Here is a 23099-nt window from a genome sequence, read left to right on the forward strand (position 1 = left end):
TTATATGTCTTTGACAAGATATGATTTCAGCGAGCATTGTTGCGCTGTAGCACTCCAGCTAGGTCACAGGAACTTTTATAATTCTAACACTGGTAAAATAGGAAATATAAATTAATTTAACAGTAACGTTAATGAAACACATTTGGAATATAATATCATGTGGCAAGATATGTAGGGAACAATTTCATTCGTATAGACTTCAAATTTTGTATGAAACTTCATTTATACATAGATAAGAATGTGTTGAAAAGTAATTGAAGTTACGCACGCTTGTCACATTTAACACTCAATTACCAATAAACAGTGAATGTACAGACACAAACGAATTATTTCTAAACTATCACATTAGGCTTATATACTAACGTTTTATAAAACCTCAATTAGGTGCTACTAGGAACAACTATTTATCTTAGGTCAGTCCAGACAGTAATAGTTACAATGCACTATTACAATGCCCCGATACAATGCCACACAACAATGCCGTGTAGCTGATCGGCTGCCTACTACGGGTCAATGGGCAGATTGTCCTCGCCGAAGAGCTTGCCTACTGTATACAGTTGTTCGAGTACGAGCTTTTTTATATATCTTTTTTGTATATATATTTAATACTGGAACAATTTGAATAATATTAAAGCAACAAAATGTAATATATACAGACAATATGAAGTTGGACTACATGATGTTATTGGTGTGTATCGTACATTAAGAATCGGCAACAATTTGTAAAAACAAGTGAGTAACACATTATATTATATGGCATATCCGTGCAGTATAACCTAATGCAGGATTCAGTCCTGCTACTTTTTATATATTTCAAAGACGTTTTAAGGCACTGTAACAGCGTGTGTAAATGACACTCTTACTCTTACTTAAATAATAAATCTAGTGATAAGATTTATTTACACCTGGATCATGGCTTTAATTATCTGACCTCACTGTTTATTCTTAATGCCATCCAATTGTCTTATATATCTCTAAAACCATAAAATACATAAAATTTGATTATGGAATCATACTGTGTTGTCATAAAGTGAACTACAAACAAATTGATTGCAATTGTAGTATCAATGGAAAGATGGAGATAATTAAATATTAAATGTAAAGCTTGATAGAATATCGAAACATTTTTCGAAAATTTAAAAAAACTGCACTTGTTCTTACGTCCCCTTACAGACAGTTTTGTCCCTCAAGAATTTCCGCCAAACAGGTCATTCATTTTTAAAATACAGTGGAAATTTTTTATACTAACTGTTTTGTTACTAATGCAAACTCGATTGTTAATTTTGTGAGAATAATAGTGGAAATGACAGATTATTGGTAGTAATCTCGTAACCATTATTTACATTACGTAGAATTATGTTCTGTGACAGCTTTATGTTTTTATGTTTCAGACTTTTTTTAACAGAATGGTAACGATAAAGTCTAATTTGATTACGACACGGCAGCTTAAAAACATGTAATATTACCAAAATACGCTATGTAACGCTATGTTGCTTCATAAATGTATGCCTTTACTTTATGTGTGAATGTTCCATGAACTTTGTGGAAACCTAGCAATCAAGAAATAAGGAGCTTATTATTAAACCAAACTGTTATGTTATTACTTGAAGATGGTTTATACCGACCCACGTGTATTAAATAAAATTAAAATTAATTTAAAAAAAGGGTTTTAGTTCACTATTAATTATTCTAAACCAAACTGATTTAAAGTGGATAATGCAATATTTTTTATTACAATTTTTTAACATATTCCCTTGAAGAGCCTTTTTCTGTTGTCATTATTGTTTTCAATATTATTTAATAAATAAAGCCACTTTTAGTTTTCATTAAATTTGTATGTATTAAAGGATAAATATGTTAAGCAATCTTTATAATCGTACATATTTTTCATATAAATGTATTTTTAATCTTTTTTATATAATCATGAAAGTTGAATTCCTTAAAATTAATTTATAACAAAGGAAAGTTATTACCATGTTAAATTAACAAGGCATCATTTTCAAGATCACTTAATATTTATTTTATTTGGAATAAACTATGTAATAAAAAACGCGACAGTTGGTTCTAATCACCAGAACTACAGATATTGACAAGATGTTTCCTGTCCTCAATGTCATCACTAATAGGTCTTTACACTGGGAGATATTTTCTACTGTTGACAAAACAGTTTCAAATTTCAAACTGACCTTTCGTTTAACTGACCTCGAGTTGCTGATAAACTCCAGTCACGGTAAGTATCAAGCTACAGTGTAAGGAGTGAGCGAGGTGTAGTCTTGTTACTGGCTGAGACTACCTGTGTCTTGTTAAATTGCCTAACAATAAGTAGAAACCAACGCTAGGATTATTTTACTTAGTATCCGAACCAGAGAGATTCCGGTCTTATATCCTGACGATACATAAATCCTTTATTTACACAGGTAAAGTTAGGGATTACTTACAATAAACCTACCTACATCAATTAGAAAATTATAATTAATACATAAAATAGGCCTATAAATTAAAAATTACATAACTAATAAACATACTATTCAGATTGATTATTTCCAAAGTCAACGAATGAACGTCATTGAGATTTTAAAATTGATATTTTAAATATACACATAGAACTAAACAGTTCTTTACAATTTAATTCACCAAGCTGGATCATACAATATAGAAGGGCCATTAATATATAGTTTTATGCAAGACTCAAATTTTTACCAACCAAACAAACATTATATCATTTCCACGGTCGAGCATTTGACCATACCACATGCAAGGCATATGAATTTGGGACGTCCTCTATAATATGGATGTACTAAGAACATAATTGAAAAACACATTAACACACAGGAATCAATTCTTGGTTATTTTTTTATCTACACCAATAACGTAAAGCCATCTTTATTATCTTGTTGAATAATGCAATAACAAACAGGAAAGCCCTTTGAATCCAGTGGAAAGGCAAAGCTCTGCAAAAATTCAATGATTTTAATATTTTAATTTAATTTTCCATAAGAATTAAATATTCAAAGAAATGATTCAAAATTCAAGAACCTACTGTTTAAGCGAAGGTATATAGCGGTGCAGAGTGCCTACTACTATGTTGGCGAGTTCACAAGGGTTGAAGATAGAGGGGTTGGGATGCTCTGTTTTACAATTCATTAGTTAAGTGTATAGACTTTATGTTATGTTAGTTTTTGGCCTAATCTTGAGTAGCCGGCATATTATAGATTATAATAACAACCGTGTGCCCCCCCCCCCACGTGGCCAAACCTTGACCATATGCTACGGGTCGACTCGCGAGATACACGGTAGAGAGAGCAGGGCAGCAGATGACGTGTGGCACCTGGATGCCACGCGACCGCCATGAGACTGTGCATCTGGTGCCCGCATAGTCTTACAAAACAAAAACGGCCAAACATTTCTAGTCTTGTATTTGCTACGTTCACACCTGTACAACATACCAGAATAATGCCAAGTTAACTGGTATCAGTATATTTGGGAGTTTACACTTAGTATTGGTAAAAAGTTCTGTTTTAAATTTCCAACGGATTTAAAACCAATCACAGTTTTATAGATTTTACTTACAAAATCTGTATCTGACCAATTACCGACAAACACGGACATATTTGTAGAAACTTGGAAAACTGTAGACAATGGTGTGAATTGGGAAAATGTGTTGGGTTTTGTTCATCCACTTCAAAATGGAGCACCTTAAAAAATGTTTTTTAAGTGAAACTCCAAGAACTAAAATCATATTAAACAGAATGCAACATTTTTTAAATACACAAGTCTACAACAATTACTTGTTACAAGACTTTGTGGAATCGGCTCGTTGGTTCAAACATATAATCGTATTAGTAAAATATATACGAGGTGGTGATTGTGACTTGGTTGCATTGTAAAAATTTAATATTTTTTATTAAAATTCCGTGTACATGTTAAAATACTCGTATATGTGAAACACACTATATTCCCACTATTTTTTACTTTTCACATACTTTGTTACACTTCTACTGACAAGTATGCAGCATTTAGTAACATTTGTTGCGCGAGTACATGATCTTCAAAAAAAATTATGCACAACTTTAGTAATGAAGTCCATCGGCAACTTTGGGAATTTCATTTACTAAATAAAATGATACAAGGTTTAATATTAAAGTTAACAAATTTCCCACATATTCTTCTAATTTTATTTTAAATTGTAGTCTCCTGGGTACTTGCCAAATTTTTGTATACTGCGTCTAGCGATGCTCGGGGCAGGCAGCCGGGGAGAACGAATCCACCCCTTGATGAATTTTGATTAGGGCGGTTCATATAAGTTTGGCTTACAACTGCAGACGTATGTTTAGTGCACATAACGTCTCCTAGCGTACAGTTTATTCAGTTATCATAAGAACAAACACTGTATAAAATGTAGTTGTGCGAGTATATACGGTCATAACCGTTTCACGAAATGGGATTTTGGATGTGTAGACTTATCACGTCTAACAAAACTGACTTTTTTAAAAAACAACTTACAAAAATCACAGAGCGAATAACAATCCTACATTCTACGACTTTTATGTTATTGGATCCAGTTCAAATCCAATTGTCCTTTACTACGATTTTTTTCAAAGATCAGAAATTATGTTTTTGATTTTAGAGTAAAATGGAAATAGTAAATTTTATACTTAAATGAGCTTGGTCACTTACATATTTTTCTTAGTAACTATATTTAATTTGATTTTAAAACAATAAATAGGTTTAGCTGAATTATGTACAAAACTGTCAATTTGAGCACATAGGTTACTCAGCTGGGCTTGCCTGTACCGAAATTCATACCTCGCTACCTCCAAATGTGTGAAGTACTCGCATACATTTAAGGCACTAGCCAGGTTTATCTTTTCCAATATTCTTTTGCAATTTAAATCAAGCGTTTGAATATGTTGGAAGATTGTACAACGTGTTATACAATATGTAACCTTAGCACATTACTAATAAACCACGCCGTTAATTTTTGTCCATATTAGTTTAGACAGATTTTACAACCATTCAACATAACGACAATGATAAATCACGGGGTGAAATATGGACCATAAATAACGTAGTGGCGTGCATATAAACGGTTTAGTGGCCAGAGGAGAAGTGCGGTTACGGGAGGGGAGTAATACGTCACTGCCATGGCCAACCGAATATAGCCGCGAGACCGAACGTTATACATATAAAATTATCGCACAACCTGTCCCTTCCTAACCGCAAAAGATATCACAGGAGAATAAAACCGGATGTTTCGAAGAACTTTTAAGTAACTAAGTGGTGTATTAATATTGTAGTTGACGCATCTAAAAACTATAATGATGTACAAACTAACACTTTGCATAAATTGAAAGCATATAAAGTATAAGATTTCGGTGTAAATAAGAAATTCGTACCTTCATTTATTTTCAAAGTATTCAAATACAAAGGAAAAATATAATTTAAAATATATAAAGTATAAGATTTAGGTGTAAGTAAGAAATTCCGCGTCTTCATTGATTTTGAGATATTCTAAGACAAGGGAAAAATATAATTGTTTTAAACTTTTAAGGCAAAACTATGAATGCATAATAATCAGCGTTATGAAAATATATGTTATAATATAAATAAATCTTAATTTATATCCCAAATTATTCCTTAATTCTAACATTCATTTATTATGAAACTCGGACCTTTCAGTTAATGATATTTCATTATTTAAAATTGTTTCCATCGTCGTATTCAGGGGTCTACGAAAGGAGACTGGTTCCTCGAAGCCGTGTAATATTTTTTTGATGGTGAATAGTACTACCAATAACTTTCACATGCATTCAAATTCCATGCACTTTTTATTATAAATATTAAAGTGGAAAATTGTGTTCAAATGACATATTAGCATGCTTACTTCCACTATTGATTATGAAAATTATCTGAGAAGATAAACTGTCCAATGCCATAAGCTGTTTCCGTTTAGGAACCCCTCGACGTACGTGCCATCCAGCGGTTGAACGACAGAAACACGCCACAGCGACCGGCGAGCAGCGCTAAGCGGAGTGTCGTGGAACTATTGCAAGGGGGGGGGCGCAGGTTACAACAGAACATTTTTCTTGTGGTACCACACGCACGCGCGCAATTGCCATAGTGTCCGACGCGACCGTACCCCTTACTACCACAGACTCAGGCTGCTTCTGTCTATGTCTTGATTCGAAGCTTGGGTGCTTGACAGACCTGTGAAATTGAAGTAGCCTTCTCAAAATTACTTACCCACATGTTTCAGCTCTAATACAACAGTTTACCCTATTTCACACCATAAATAGTAGGATATCCAGATTTAAAAAATTATAATTAGAGATATTACTTATTTAAATGGATAGGCCTACACTCTAAAGAAAGCTATTAAATAAAGTGACTTATTATCAAAAACACTTTCTTATTTTAATTCAGATAAAAAACAGTAGTACGATCTGAATAAACCAAATATTTTAATTTTAATACAGTCACTAATTCAGTTTTAAATTTAAGTTGTAAAAATAGTCTTTGTTAAAAATTAAGCGTTTATTCAATATAACTTATCTTGGAATACAAATACAACTTTTATATATTAGAAAGGTTATATAGTTCATAGGTTCTATAGACACATGAGAAGACTAGGTCAGTAATTTATTATGTCTATTTAGTTGCATCTTAAAAATTTGTATGCTTTAGTACAATATAAACAGTATGTTTAATAATGAATCATTTATCATTAAAAAGTTAATGTATCATACTAATTTGATAATAAAATTAGTATCAATTTAAATATCAACGTCCAATACCTTCTTAGATAACACTTGTACACGTTTGATGCACTTAGGTATAAGTTGATTACACAACCAGGCCTGATTGGGGGGTTTTCTCGGAGAGGTCTGCCACTTATACTAGTTTATCTACGTATATCAACAGTGAAAGTAACCTTAGTACTGTCAAGGTCAGATGACTGCAACATACGAGTAGTAGAGAAGAGTAGGTGCTAAACCAAGCGTCAAGGACCATTTGTAAAGTAGAATAAACTAATCTCTGGTATAGTTTAATCCATTACAATTTCTCTCATATATTTTAGTTCATATTTTCCCCACACCCTGCACCTTTAATACATAATTTGACAAAATAATTACATCACATGATCTCTCCCTCTTGAATGAGATAATGAATGTGAATTCTCCATCGAAGTCAAATATTGAAATCGTAGTGATTATCTATCCTGAAAGGAAATCGTTCAGAAAATAAAACATACCTGAGAATATTTTAACATTACTTGCTCTCGGGAATTGTACCGTTCAATGTAATATAAATTGATTTTAGAGTACGCTGAAATCACGCAAATACTGCAGTTTTACGTCGCTATATACAGTAAGATAGTTTCTTGTCTGGTAATCGTGGATTCCTTCCTATTCACTACAGCACATTTTATGGCAAATTTTATAGTCCTAGTTCGACGAAAACATCCTTATACAACTCTCAGTAACGTTTTTTTATAGATTATTCTGAATGCATTCTTTTGAATTCTAAATACTCTCTTGTCCAGGATAAGCTCCCAGAGAATCGTACCGTACGAAAAAAGGAGAGCTTGTAGGGTAAACATGGACCATTTAAAAAAAATTTCAAATGGAAAGATTACTCGACAGGTGACTTGAAAAAGTGTATCGATAAGTCAACCCCCGGTCATGTGCTTTTAGAAGAAAGTATGAGGATACTTTGTGTAGAATTCTTCATTGGTGGTGAAGGATGAGAAGGAAGGAAAAACTATTTTTATAGGCTAACCCCTATAGTCCCCCTTACCGTAAAACCAAAGTAAAAAGTTTCATACAGATGATTGATTGTATTCAATTGTTATACGAAATCTTGAACACATTGCCCTAACATTCCTTGTGCTTCTCACCTGCACTAGGTACATACATTTAGTTACAACTTGCCGAACGACTACTGGTAAGTGATTGCTTACTTTAATTTCACCTTGATGTGTAATTGATTTAAAACGAAATCCTTGCCGATGTGGTTTATCGAAGGCGTCATAAAGCGGCTATGCTATATTATAAAATATTGTATAGCCGCTATAGTATAGTAAATCTCGTCCAGTACGAGATGTACGTAACGTTTAATATACCGAGTGTTCCAAATTGTATGAACCCTGAAGGGATCTTGGATACTTTGAGAGATACAGCAAAGATTAAATAGAAAAAGTTGTGCGTACAAACAAGACCAACAAATTAATGTGGTGAAGTTGATTATTTGTTGCGTCGTTCACTCGTTGGGCCCGAAAAGTGTTTTTGTCAAAATGTTTAAACTGCTACAGCTCTCTTATTAGTAGGCTACAATGTTTTTTTACATATAAACTGCATGAAATGTCTTCTATACCGAAACATTTTTCATGAACAGCAAACAGGAATTGCAGGGTTCAAGTTTTTTTTATCGAAACGACCCACCTTTACTTATTTAAAAGAAATTATATGTTTTACTGATACTATTTATATTATACTTTCCTCGCGGGTTAAGTAAAATAATTCATAAGAACCAGTTTTTTGTATGGTTGTTAGAAGGGGATTTTTATCATACTCTTCGGATGGTTGGCAAATATGACTGGTATTTCACTATACATAGTGTTGGAATCAGGTTTTAGTAAATGAAATATAAAATAAAACCTGGTATTACAATGAACATCGTAACAGGCTTCTTGAAAAAAAAAAAAACTTTAAGAGTAATTGAGAGATTTAAGTTTTATGATAATAATAGAATCTCTAAATAGAACATGAGATGTCATTACAAGTATAAATGTGAACGTGCACTATGTCGTTTCTTTTTGCAGTTTTAGTATGTACTGTATTTTTACGTTTATCAATCCGGCAAAGAGGAAAAATTCCTGTGTCCTTCACAATCCTTCCATCGTCAAAAACAGACTTTAAACAAAGCACAAAGTGATTACTATACTAAAACATTGGCCTTTAAATGTTTTGTTACTACAAAGACAATATTTGGAACAAAGGCAATGAATGTTCCGTAGACATACAAAACCATTTATTAGTCCGAATGTTGAGTTTAGCTCCACTTTACTTCCTCTGCATTGAGTGGCAGCGTCCGAGATCTGATACTTCCGATATACACATTAATTTGCAATCACTTATTGAACAGCTTTATGCAGATATAGAACTACTTATGTTTTATGTGGCTAAACCCACTGCTGATAAACTAAAATCTCTTGAATAATGATTTATGTTAGATTAAAAAAGTGAATGTTGATGTCTCCTGCTAGCCTTTGCTGAATTATTTGAACCTGTCTAATGTTTCAAATGTCCAGTTTGATTCCGACCTGCCAATAAACCTTAAGGGATAGCATATCTTACCGCACGCTGAACCTCTAGAGCAGACAATAGAACATCATAGTGGTCATAATACCAGTTTCCGGATCATTAACCAGTACGTTTCATATTCCAGTCTCGTGTTGTGTTGTGCATGGGTCAGATGATCATGTGAGTGCTTTCCCCGTGGTAATATACTAGTGGTTCATGTATTTAACACAGCAAATGAAATAGCACGACGAATAGCCCATTTAGAGTGTGATTTTTAGGAATTAACATGGACGTTATTACTCGTGATATAATAGATAGTTAAAATTAAATTAAGCTAAAGTGACTACACACATTTATCTAAGTCGTGAATCCAATAAAGAGGAACCCCATATTCAGATTGCCAGGCCCTTATTTTATCCGACTTAGACATTAATCATCAATCGATACTAAAAATGTATAGTAGAGAATTCATTGTCTTCTTGGAATAATGTCTTCATTTTAGATTTATACAAACGTATTATATGAATTGATTTTGAACTATGAATGAAAATACCTAAAACTATCTACTAAATATATGATTTTAGTAGATTTTGTATAGGTAGAATATTAATTCACACAATGAGTAAAGGTAACTAAAAAATGCTACAGACTTTTATAGAAAATTGCAATTATTAATCTATTGTAGTTTAGATGACTGTAGGACGGTATAAAGGGTATGTTTAATAGTTCCGTTATTGCACTCTTATTATCCAAAATTGTAGGTATTCAGCTCGGTTGTCGCGTCGTTATCACAGTAAGCCGATTGATCAAGATTTTGGTGTACTCTGCATTTACTTACCAAACTCATGAACGAATAGAACATCTACTCACCTAAAACAAAACAGAAACATTTTTAAACTTGAAAAATAACTTAGCAATAAATAAATTTAACAAATATCTTATATACGTGTATTCGTTACCTTAAACAATGGAGACGCATGTCGTGAAGTGGCATTGTAATATACAGAAAACCGTAGAGATCCATAGGTTGCCGTTAGTTATTGGATTGTAGATCTCAGAAATAGTAAGTTTTCAACTATTTGAGTCCTCAAATAAATGTATATTATTCTTCACGAACGCACATTCCGTTTTTTTAATTAATTAATTAATTAATTTTTTTGGAAGGACGATCCTCTAGACCAGAGCCGTGCATCATATTATTTCTGGCTAGGATCGCATGAATACTTTAGCGTCCGAACTAGGATTCGAACCCGAGTGCTACTCATTCAACTAAAAGGGAAGTTCCATATACTGGGATCTGAAAGTTGACAATTATGAAAGCACAAAACGAAGTTTATAGAAGTTATCGTTATCACGCCTGAAGTCCTGTAAGAAACAATAATGATGTTATAGTGTCTAGTTATAGACTAACTTCTAAGAGCCAAACTCAATATAAAACTTCGTCTCAACTCGTTCTTTTGGTCTTTAACTTGAACTTTTACTACCTAACGTTTTAAGGAGAATTAACGGTTCGACACTTGAGTTCAAAATACAATGTCACTATAAAGTCAACTCTGCACTTCATCTTTTAAAGTAGTAAATCGAAAAATTAAATATAGGGGATGTATTTTCATTAAAAGGGCTTACGTTTTGGCACATGAAATGGCTCATAAAACATGTTGGGATGGGATATTGTAACCAAGGATTTTATGTAAAGCTAAAAAATGAAATGTGAATTATTTAATAAAATAAGTCACATTTAATAAATGTCAATATAATAAAACACCCAATTTTAATCAGAGAAAATTTTAGATATGATTTAACCAAGAAATTTATTTGACCTCAGGAAAGCTATTTCAGCGGTCCCTGAAAGATGAACACGTTGAGACGAGGCTGGAGAGTGACAAGTCTTGACACCCCTGTTGTTGGAGATGACAATTCCCTTCTGGATTTGTTTCACAGACAGACTTGTTTCTTATAATAAGGTGGCGGCAAATTGTAAGCCCTATACATGCGCTCAATGTTCATACTCTCCCCCGAATGTTTAAATTAATATAACCAATGACTATTTATTTAGAATTATTTAAACCTTTAAATAATTTAAATGGTTAAAAAGCGAGTTTAAATAAACATCTTGAATTTTTGCTAAACTGTTAGACTTTATTGTTTCTAACAATGTATTACAACAGATTTTTATATGAAAATGTTTAAGGTTGTCCCTCCTCCACACACAACCTGTAAAGTTATAAATACACATCAGTGATGTGTCTGTTTGACCTAGGACACTCCGAAGTTGAATATGTACATATGCAATTGTTTCAATGTGAAAAAGTTTATGATGAATCTTTCACTTTATCGGTGCGTTATAACAACCTTGTGTAGGGAGTTACGAGAGTAAAATGCAAGTCTCTTGTCTTGGATCGGAGAAGCTTAGGGTCCGCATGTCATAGCTGTATATGACGCAGTAAGGCGGCCGTTAACAGCATCGTCCTGCATGATATACTCTACTATTACCTGCCTCAAACATACTTACTGTGTCCTGTGTTTTATGATGTATCTTTCACTTTATCGGTGTGTTATAACAACCTTGTGCAGGGAGTTACGAGAGTAAAATGCAAGTTTCTTGTCTTGGATCGGAGAAGCTTAGGGTCCGCATGTCATAGCCGTATATGACGCAGTAAGGCGGCCGTTAACAGCATCGTCCTGCATGATATACTCTACTATTACCTGCCTCAAACATACTTACTGTGTCCTGTGTTTTATGATGTATCTTTCACTTTATCGGTGCGTTATAACAACCTTGTGCAGGGAGTTACGAGAGTAAAATGCAAGTTTCTTGTCTTGGATCGGAGAAGCTTAGGGTCCGCATGTCATAGCCGTATATGACGCAGTAAGGCGGCCGTTAACAGCATCGTCCTGCATGATATACTCTACTATTACCTGCCTCAAACATACTTACTGTGTCCTGTGTTTTATGATGTACTTTCACTTTATCGGTGTGTTATAACAACCTTGTGCAGGGAGTTACGAGAGTAAAATGCAAGTTTCTTGTCTTGGATCGGAGAAGCTTAGGGTCCGCATGTCATAGCCGTATATGACGCAGTAAGGCGGCCGTTAACAGCATCGTCCTGCATGATATACTCTACTATTACCTGCCTCAAACATACTTACTGTGTCCTGTGTTTTATGATGTATCTTTCACTTTATCGGTGTGTTATAACAACCTTGTGCAGGGAGTTACGAGAGTAAAATGCAAGTTTCTTGTCTTGGATCGGAGCGTTACAATAGAAGAGCAAAACCACGTGAGATGTTGGAAGAATTAAACAGATCGAGTATGTACTCTGTCTGAAAGAGTTGCGTTTCATGGCGAGGGAAGAGGCGATGTCTGCGCAGAAGCCTTTACTTTCTACAACATATTACCGAGAGCAGTTATTATGATTATTTTATTGCTAAAATCCGTACTTAATTCAGCTAAACCAGCGTACTTTCGAGCGAAGCCACCATCATTTGGTGATAGCCATCTTCTCTCTACAATCTCCGGTCAGCGCTTGCGTGAAGCGAAAGCTATTGATTACGTAAATGATAAAAGTATCTTCTTCAAAGAGCACAATCTTACTTTGGATGTAGCAAAGGCATTTGAAAGCATGAGGTTACTTTACTATTACTAATTGGCTGAGTGTTGGTAAAGCCCATCACTGGAGAGACTGGTAAAATTTCCATTCTGTATGTCTATACGAGATCTCGAAAAATAATGGGATGAAATCTTAACATATAACATATCGATTGGTAATTTTGCGTAGAGACTTTTATTTAAAGGGCAAAAAGAAAAAAAATAGAGTGGAAAGCGAATATTAAAAATATATGTTGCAAAAGATTTCATCTTCAAACTTTAAATTGTTGACGAAACTTCATTTCTAAATTGACAAGAATGAGTTCAATGATGGTGCGTATCCAACACTGCAATTTGGTTGAGCGTCATTGAAGCCTATCTCTCAGTAGGTTGATACAATTTTTCTTTTGTTTGCCGATCGGATTCAAACATTTCTTTTCTGTATGTTTTCTGTTTTTGATTGTCTGTCCCCAGGACATCTCGAGAATGAAATGAAATGAAATGAAAATTCTCTTTATTTATTCAGGCGAAGTTAGGACTACATAGTCCTTTCTTACACTTAACCTGAAATGAGCGATGACTTGAAGTTGTCCATGTAACAAAGCCTATTACAAGACACAAAGTGTGACGTACTCCTACCCTGAACCTATTATAACCTTTCATTATACTCGTTACGGTAGTTTCCTTGTAGGATTCGGCTTGCTCTTACTCCGGATGGTGGAGAATAACAGTTTACAGCTTAAGTGCAAGAGAAGTGGTAGGCCAGAGAACTATGCAGAACAACGGACGATTTTAATCTCAGGGTCAAACAGTCACTGCCATAACAGCGTGGGTGGGAACTTGCTTATTTCAGAATTACGAAATTTCATATGATCGGTTTTTTCAAAGTTTGAATCAACATAACTGCTTACAATAATACGAAATACAGAGTTGTAGATGTTAAATGTGCCGGTTGCCATGTAGATGACTTCTGCGCGTGGAATTTAAAGATGCCACAGTAAATGCAGTAATTGCAATAACAATAGTTGTGGTAGTTTTATAAGATTCTGGCCAATTCGTAGTATATCAAAAACTGTGCGACACTGGTGAGGTTTGCAACAGAGGCATCTTAAATAAATTGGCATATGTAATATATATATATATATATATATATATATATATATATATATATATATAATTGCATTAGTAACAATTAGTAGATAGTAAATCATTGACGAAGGGGAAAAACAATATTGGCCCCAGTATTGAACCTTGAGGAGCACCTGTTTTCAGTCGAATAAAATCAGATTGGAATCTTGCACGATTTTGGGAAATTTCAACACTGTAACCCATTGAAAAGGTATAACGGAATCATTCAAATGCTACGTGTATGATACCGTTCCGATGTAACTTATTCAGAATAATTTCCCTTTTCTGTCTATGATGCTTGATTTGTATAATGAACTTCTTATTTATTTATCTTGTTCTTAAAAGGTTCAGTATTATCCTTTACCGAATTTTATAACATATTATAGTTACAACACAATTCTTGGTCTTGGTTTCTATAACTCTTTTAATTTATTGTTTAAATTGAGCGATCTCAGAATCGCTAAATACTGTAGATATCGATGTGTGGTCAGTAATACCAATCGTAGCCGCAGCGATACGCCCGCAAACTATATCTTGTTGATAGGTTGACTGATTGATTGCCAATCAATCAGCAATCAGTTCCCAGCCACTCACTAGTTGACAACTAGTAGGTCGAGGTTAACTGAGGTAACACTGAGATGTTGTAAACTTTGATATACATAAAATAATTTTTGAGATGGTTAAAATAATAAATTAAATGGCTTCTCTCTGTTTTACATAACGCGGTGTTACTAGTGCTTAAGCTTACGCGACTGTTTTTGGATATACGCCTTAAAAAAATCACAACTAACACAAATACATTCTTGAAATATTTCAACATCGTTATGGAGCGCCATCTTAATCAACAGATGTCAACCCGAAACTGCCAATAAAATATGTCTATTTATACGTAGTGAATAGCGACTCAAAATCAGTGACCGGTGATGTGTTTGTTTCGGTGCATTGGAATGTACAGGGACTATTGGGGAAAGTCGATGAGGTTAATTTGCTGAATTTAAAGCACACCACTGATGTACTGGGTATTTGTGAACACTGATGTGGTTGAGCTTTGAAGAGCTCAAAGACATCTCTATTCCTGGTTTTTACCTTGCTAGCTGTTATTGTCGACGGTCATGACGGAGGGGAGGTGTAGCTGTATTTATCAGGAGTGGTATCAAAAGTGAAGAGCTTAGTAACATAGTTAATTTATCTGTTCCACATACTTGTGAAGTCGCTGCTGTTTATATTCCTGAAATGAATTTGATTTGTTTAGAACTGTACCGCATTCCTGATGACAGTAATTTTGATGCTTTCATTGATGAATTAAGCAATGTTTTAAGTGTTTTGAGTTACCAAAACAAAACTAATGCATCTATTATATTGTCTGGAGATTTTAATGTTGATATGTTTTGTTCCGATTTGAAAAAAACTGTGTTTGTAAATTTGTTGTTAAGTTTTAACCTTTCATTAAAAGTGTATGATGTAACTAGGCCTAATATGATGGATGCTAGTAAGGGCTCATGTATTGATAACATTGCCACAACCATTCATGTTGATAGGGTCATGTCTGTGTCTGTATGAGAACTTAATTGTATCTGATCATTGCGCACTTGTGTTTAGAAGTAAGTTGCAACTGGCCTATAATAGACCTAAGGAGGGTAATGGTAAAAAATTAGTTAGGCCTACCTATTGATAGTCTAAATTCTAGTTACTTTTCTTTGTTGATTCAAAAAGTGAAATTGGTTGCACTTGTACACTTTAACAACTCTAGGTGAAAAATTTGATTATTTTCTCAGTGTTTTTTTGGGTAGGGTTGATATTGCTTTTCCTGTTAAGTATGTGCCTGTAAAAAAACCAAAACTAGGTACTCCTAAGTGGTATGATAAGAAACTCAGTGACCTTAAACTACAGTGTCTTGATGCTTATAGTGACTTTAAACGCACATGTTCTGCTTATGATAGAGATTATTATAAAAGTTTGAAAGATATGTATAAAAACAAAATAAAAGAAGCTAAGTTGACACATAATTGTAATAGGATTCTGAATGTCAACAACAAACCTAAAGCTGTCTGGGCAATTATCAATGAGAATCTTAACAATAATGATAAGGCAGTTAACCATAGATATAAAGCTGAAACTTGTAATTCAGATGGGTTTAATGTTGCCTTTTTAAATAATGTTACTTCTGTGATAAATAGTATTCCAAACTCAAATCAGAGTATGTCACAATACCTGAGTAAAGTTACCAAAGATGTGCCTGTGTGTGCTGTAAATAGATTTAGTTTTAGTTGTGTTAAAGGGGAGGAGGTTTATCAAGCTATTCACTCATTAAGTACTATAACAGCATAAGCTTGGATGTGTACTGTCTGAATTCTTTAGTTTTAAAATTAGCTGCTCCGTTCATTGTTGAAGTCCTTAGCTATTTGTTTAATTTGTGTATACAAAGTTCAACCTTTCCGCTGTGCATGAAGTGGGTTAAAGTGGTGCCATTGTATAAGTCTGGCGCAGTTTCAGATTGTAATAACTATAGGCCAGTGTCAATAGTCCCAGTTATATCCAAAGTCTTGGAGGTACTGTTAAATAGTCAAATTGTTAGGTATTTTGAGGGTAATTTATTGTTTACTGATTGTCAGTACGGTTACAGATCTAATAAAGGGACTTGTAAAGCTATTGTAGAGTTTATGAGGGACTGTATATACGGTATAGATATGAAAAACAAAATGTATGGTAGGTTTTATGACATGTCTAAGGCTTTCGATACTGTATCACATGCTAAACTATTAAATAAGTTAACTTTCTATGGTTTTGATAAAAGTTCTGTAAAACTTGTACAATCTTACCTTTCTCTAAGACATCAAGCAGTATGTTATAATAACTGTTACTCTCAGTATCTTCCTGTAGCTTCCGGCGTGCCCCAAGGTTCAATTTTGGGCCCGGTTTTATTCATAATATATATTAATGATTTGTCTGCTTCTCTTGAAATGGATTGTTTGAGATCATTTGTTTTTGCTGATGATCTTGCTTTACAGATAAGTATTGAAAGAGATACCAATTTGTTACCTGATAGTGTGCTGTTAAGTGTTGACCAAATAGTAAATGATTGGTTTGCAGCAAATTTTTTATGTTTGAATAAGAGTAAAACCCAAAATCTTATGTTTAGTTTAAGAAATGATGTTGATATATATAATAATAAATTTCTTGGTGTTTATGTACAGTCTAATATTAAATGGAATGTTCATATTGAAATGTTATGTAAAAAGATGGCTAGAGGAATTTTTATGTTGTGTAGGTTAAGATCAATTGTTAATAGAGAAGTGTTAATAGCTGTTTATTATGCCCATATACATAGCCATTTAACCTATGGAATTTTAGTATGGGGTAATGATGGGAATGTAAAAAGGGTACTTGTATTATAAAAAAGGGCTGTGAGAGTTATATGTCAGGTGGGGAATAGAACTCACTGTAAACCATATTTTAGACAGCTTAAGATTTTAACTGTTTATTCTATTTTTATATTGGAATGTTTGTTGTATGTAAAAACTCATTTAAATTCTGAGCCAACTAATACGCGTAGTTCTGCACATGGTTATTTCACAAGAAACTGTAATATGCTTAGATTAGATCAGTACAACTATCATTCCACTAAATCAAACTTTTTAGAAATAGGCAAAAAACTGTATAATTTGTTACCAAACCATATCCAACAACTTAGCTTAAGACCTTTTAAAATGAAAATTACATGTTTGTTGTTGGATTTCTGCTGTTACAATATTGAAGAGTTTGTTAGTTTAATAAGTCAGGTAGATAGACTTAGTAATTAGTCAAATAATCATTAAGCCTAAGCATGACGTTGTGTCGCATTTGTGAAAATGTTTACCACAATAAATTTTCTGATTCTGATTCTGACACGTGAGTTGAAGAGGGCGCAGTTCTAACGTAATTGGTTATAGTTTAACCAATCAAAGGCCAGTATCAAAAAACAGTTATTAATATGAATTTTACAAACTGCTTTTTTGACAATTTCAAATTTTTCTTTATTAAATTTTCTTCTAAATAATTTTTATTGTTTCGTTCATTACCCTAGTACGGATATTTGCAAGTACTTTTTTTAAAAAATTCTATAATTGTATATTTTGTATTGTAACAATGTTTTACTAAGGTATATTTTTCCGTATACTGACGTTTAGTGTGCCTAATGATGGATTTTTGCAAGTAATTTTGTTTTGACAAATTCTATAATTGTATATTTGGTATTGTAACAGTGATTGAAACATAATTAAGTCAATTCAGTCAATGTTTCCGTATACTGACGTTTAGTGTGCCTAATGTATTCAATAATAATTCTGTTAAATATTAAATATTTCGATTCTTGGAAGTATACAAAATTATAAATTTCCAGTTAAAAAAATTAAACGAATATAATTTTAAAACTAAAAATATCCTTAATAGTAACAATTGCATCACAAATTGTAGGTACTATCTAGATTATTAGAAAATATCTAAGATGAGTTTCTAAGTTTTTGATTATGTAGTCATTGTTTAAGTATTCACATTTGTTTGTTACGAATAAATATTAAAGAACAACAAAGTTATACAAGGCTCTTGATTAATAATACCATTACAATAACCAAGAGAAGTAAAAAAGGAAAAAAATTGAAGATATAAGTAAAAGAGGTATTAACATTTTTTAGACAGATACATAATCCAATTATATTTCGATAACCCCCCTTTATCAACAAAAAATATAAAGAAAAACATAAAAATGAGTTTATACAGAACAATGTCTACGATATTTAAAATACAATTTTTGTCAACATTTAATTGAATAATAAAATAATGACATGTAAATCAAAATTTTCAATTTTTAAAAGTATTTTAATTTATTATCATTATAAAGTTACTGAATTTTTGCTCGAGATCACTGGATGAGATGCAATACATTTTGAAATTAGTGGTTTCAAAACCCTACGAACGATTCGTGCTACTTGCACAGTGTTGCGGGACTTGTAATTTTTTCGCCCGATCCGTCCTTATGAGTTGATTTTCTCCTATAGAGCAAGTGGCCAGAAAAGGAGAGAACGGAAGGCCAGAAACGAGGGAGGGGTGTCAGCTGGTCTGACAACAGCCATACTTCACCGCCAGCGCCACCTGAATATTGTCGGGGCGCGAGGAATTGTACTATATAAAATAAACTCCTTCTCTCATTTTAACACATGTTATAAAGCGTTGCTGAATAATTTTGCTTTGTAATAATATCCGGAGTGTTGATGGAGTGTATTTCAGGAAGTTTTGTTAAGTGCTTAAACGGAAATTATTAGTGTTATTTATTGTAGAATGGAACTTATTATTAATACTTATTATTAATAGAAAAATCTGTGTAATTAGTTGTCACTACCCGATGAATACGATTATCATTAAACCATTATTCTATCAATTATACGTCTACGTAATGTAGGACATGGCTTGGAGCAGCAGCACAGGACCGTTCACGTGATCACTTGTTCATTCAGATTTTACAGATTTATTAGCACGAGAATTGCTTTAACTTCACATTCCACATGTTCAAGACTCCCTAACAATAGAAGGATTGTGAAGGAAACAGGATTTTTTCCGGACATTTGCCATCGTTCAGTGAAACAAAAAAAATAGTAACACAACGTTTCGAGATCTGCAATCTGATCTCTTCCTCAGATAAATAACTAACATTACACATAATTACAAACTTAAAATTAAAATAAACAAATCATACCAGAGCGTTGTGACCGCCTATGTCAGGAATCATAACCACCATGTTGTGTATCAACTTTACTAACTCTAAAACATGTACTTAATAAAAAACTAAACACAACACTAATCATTAAAACAGAACTACAAAATACAGGTCACAATACAACAAAGATTAGATTTTATGTCAGGTTAGTTATTTACCTGAAGAAGAGATCAGATTGCAATCTCGAAACGTAGTGTTACTTTTGTTTGTTTGTTTCACTGAACGATGGCAAATGTCGGAAAATCCTGTTTCCTTCACTCTCTAACAGTAAAAATATAGTAACTAACAGTAACTTATATAGTTGTTAACTGCTTAATAATTTATTGTTTAATAGCAACAGTAAAGATGTATCTTTTCAGCAGTTCGTTCGTCCTAAGGCTAAAATATATTTTACTTTTCTTGTAATCGCAAGTCCACTTTCGTTTCACGTAAATGGGAGAATGGCTGGCCACTTTACTCACATATATTTCCTGCCTTACCTCAGTACCTGGTCATCGTTTCCTAGTTGATGTATCGCCTGGTATCACCCAAGCTGCATTACACGATGATTCTTGCAGCGCTAGAATTTGTTGTTAAAAGAAAGAGTTAAGTCAATTTCATTCGCCGAGCTCTGGAATTTCGATATTGCAAAATATGTGCTAGTAAGCGTTATCGGTTATCTAAGGAATGTTTTAAAAATGCTCATCGGAAGATGAAGACAAAATATTTTGTCCTATATAAGCGCGTGAATAAAGTTCCGCCAGCGGTTCATAATGTAAATTATACCTGTTATGCAGAAGTCTAGTGTTCTATAAATACATACATTCTGGGTCGAATACATACATATTTTATAATAAGCGATGATATAACAATTGAAATTGAATGGGCCTGACAAGGGGTTTTAAAGTAAGTTACTATAATGTTGAGGATAACAGAATTTTCTTGTTTTCTTGCTCGTTTAACATGAACTGTTCTTTTCCTTCCTTATTTTGGTTGCCTATTAGCTATTGTAAGCCTTAATAGCAATTAAAAAATAAATGAATAGCTTGTTAGCTGCAATATTTACGTCCAAGATAGCTTTAGTGTTGTGGGCTAGTAATTGGGCGATACGATAAGAGGCTTGTGCTGCACGAAGTGGTCCATACTAACAAGGTAAGTCAAACATCGCCAAGTTGGCAACACTGTAATGAGCTGACGTTGGCAACACTGCGTTCTGAACTGATGATAGGATAGGTTGGCAATTTTGGAATCTCTTTAGTACGAGCGACATTAGGTAGATTTCTCATCTATCTACGTATATAGATCAAGTAACACATTTCAATCTACGTATCATTTTGATTGTTCTCGTAATTCTCTACGGATCTTCACCCAAATCGGATGGAGAGCCTATAACTAAATTAGGTACGCTTGTTAAGACTAATCAAATCAAAGGAAGGAAGCTCCAAATTTAAGCCCGTTTTTCTACCCTACAGGCGCCTTATAGTTCCATGGATTTTAATAAAATTAGATTGAAACTTCTATGGAATCAATACTAATCTAGGATAGTTTAACAGACTTGGAGTACAAGGGGGCGTACACGTTTTCCTCACAATTGCGAGTTTTACTGGATTTGAATAAATAATTTGTACATACAGGTTGTATTTTCGAGAATAATTAAGAAGTGCTTTTAGAGCAAAAATGGCAAAGTCCAGCGACCAAATACAGTTCGAACAGAATTATCAGGGTTATTTTACCTTTCCTAGGATTTTGAAAGTTTCTGGTAGGAGCTCCTTAGGCTTAGTCCAGATATACTATTATTAATATTATTGCCGCATCATATTATTATTATAAAATATCATATATTCATATTTGTTGTGCTATCACTATTTTATTTTTATATTTGCAATAGATGGAATGTAATTATAACTATTGGTGTATAGAAACATAAATCTAGTAGACATATATTATATAGTAACTTAACAACATGTATTATAAATTCAAATAGTTTCATTAAGTAGATATCAATTTTAAAACGCGTTTTAAAATATTATAGTATAATAATACCAACAACTATCTTATCGCAATGTTGTCGCATTGTTGGGCTGTGGACACGATTCATAAATGGTTTTTAATGGATGCAAAAGTTTTGTGTTGATTAAATACTAAACGTAAATTTTCAGCAATTAATCAGCACAAAGATCTCAGTCAATCAAAGTAATAAACTATTAAGAATAAAGAATATTATATAATATACTGTAGTACTAATGAAATAAGTAATCTATCTAAGAAAATGCTGTCTGTTAATAACAACTCCCAAAAGACAGGTTTAAGAACTGTTTTGTTAATTGAAATATATTTCCAGACTCAGGGGCGGGCGGTATATACGTAATAGGTAGTAATGAGTGGTATCTACCGTAAGTACTATCATACCGTTGATTACATTTACGATATAGTGGAGTGAATAGCCTCGAGCTAGGAGCGATTGACATGCATTTGATTGCAAATGGATTATATACCAATACAGTATATGACGTAATAGATATACCCTCTGGGTGCGTTCCTCGATATTCGCATAAAACGGACCTTACCTTAATATAATTGGTTGTCCTGAATCTTTTATCGTAGAAATATATTTCTTTACAGATTAAAAAACCAATGAATGGCACATTTAAGACTAAACTATAAACTACTATTGAGATAATAATGAATTATAACTATAAGTAACTAACAAATAGCCTTGTTAATAGCAAATGGCACAGTGTCATATTGTTATGGGAACTCCAATCACACATTTCGTCTTTTATATGTACGTTTTGATATGTTGAAACCCAATGTAAAAATTTAGGACTACAACAGAGTGATGTGGGCACATTTATAAGGCTTCCTGTCCACTAACAGTACATATTTAGTAAATATCTTAGGTAAAGTTTGCTGGGTTTTAAGTAAGTAATGAAATAAAACATCAATTTTATGAATTATTAGTTACATACTACGTCGCTCAGCACCATAAATTAATAAAATTGCCATATAATGCACGGACTTGGGCAGCAATTAATCGCCCGACCACGATTGGCCGCAAAACGCTGTAGCATGCAGTGCTGTAATAGTATGGAACTATTTGAAGGAGTCAAACAGTTTGAGAAAAATGCAGCTAGTACTAGTTATTATAACCAAATTCGTTGAGTGTGTCAACTAAGTAATTTTCTAACATGCCGTTGAATATGCAACGATTTGATAAATATGAATAAATCGAGATTTAAATTAATTATATGGGCCTAATTTCAAAGTAATTTAAATGCTGTATTCCATAAGATTTGGATTGCAGTTGTACGAATTTATTATAATTTTAAGGCCTTTGTAGGAGGGATTTTCT

The 23099-nt window shown here is 33.2% G+C and overlaps 1 protein-coding gene across 1 annotated transcript in view; it reads right to left on the minus strand.

The window, feature by feature from the left end:
* The window catches only part of LOC124354506, a 592308-nt gene that overhangs the window by 59046 nt on the left and 510163 nt on the right, over positions 1–23099 (minus strand). The gene's annotated exons all lie outside the window — the stretch shown is intronic.

Source organism: Homalodisca vitripennis, chromosome 2 (assembly GCF_021130785.1).
Source record: "Homalodisca vitripennis isolate AUS2020 chromosome 2, UT_GWSS_2.1, whole genome shotgun sequence".
Taxonomy (NCBI): domain Eukaryota; kingdom Metazoa; phylum Arthropoda; class Insecta; order Hemiptera; family Cicadellidae; genus Homalodisca; species Homalodisca vitripennis.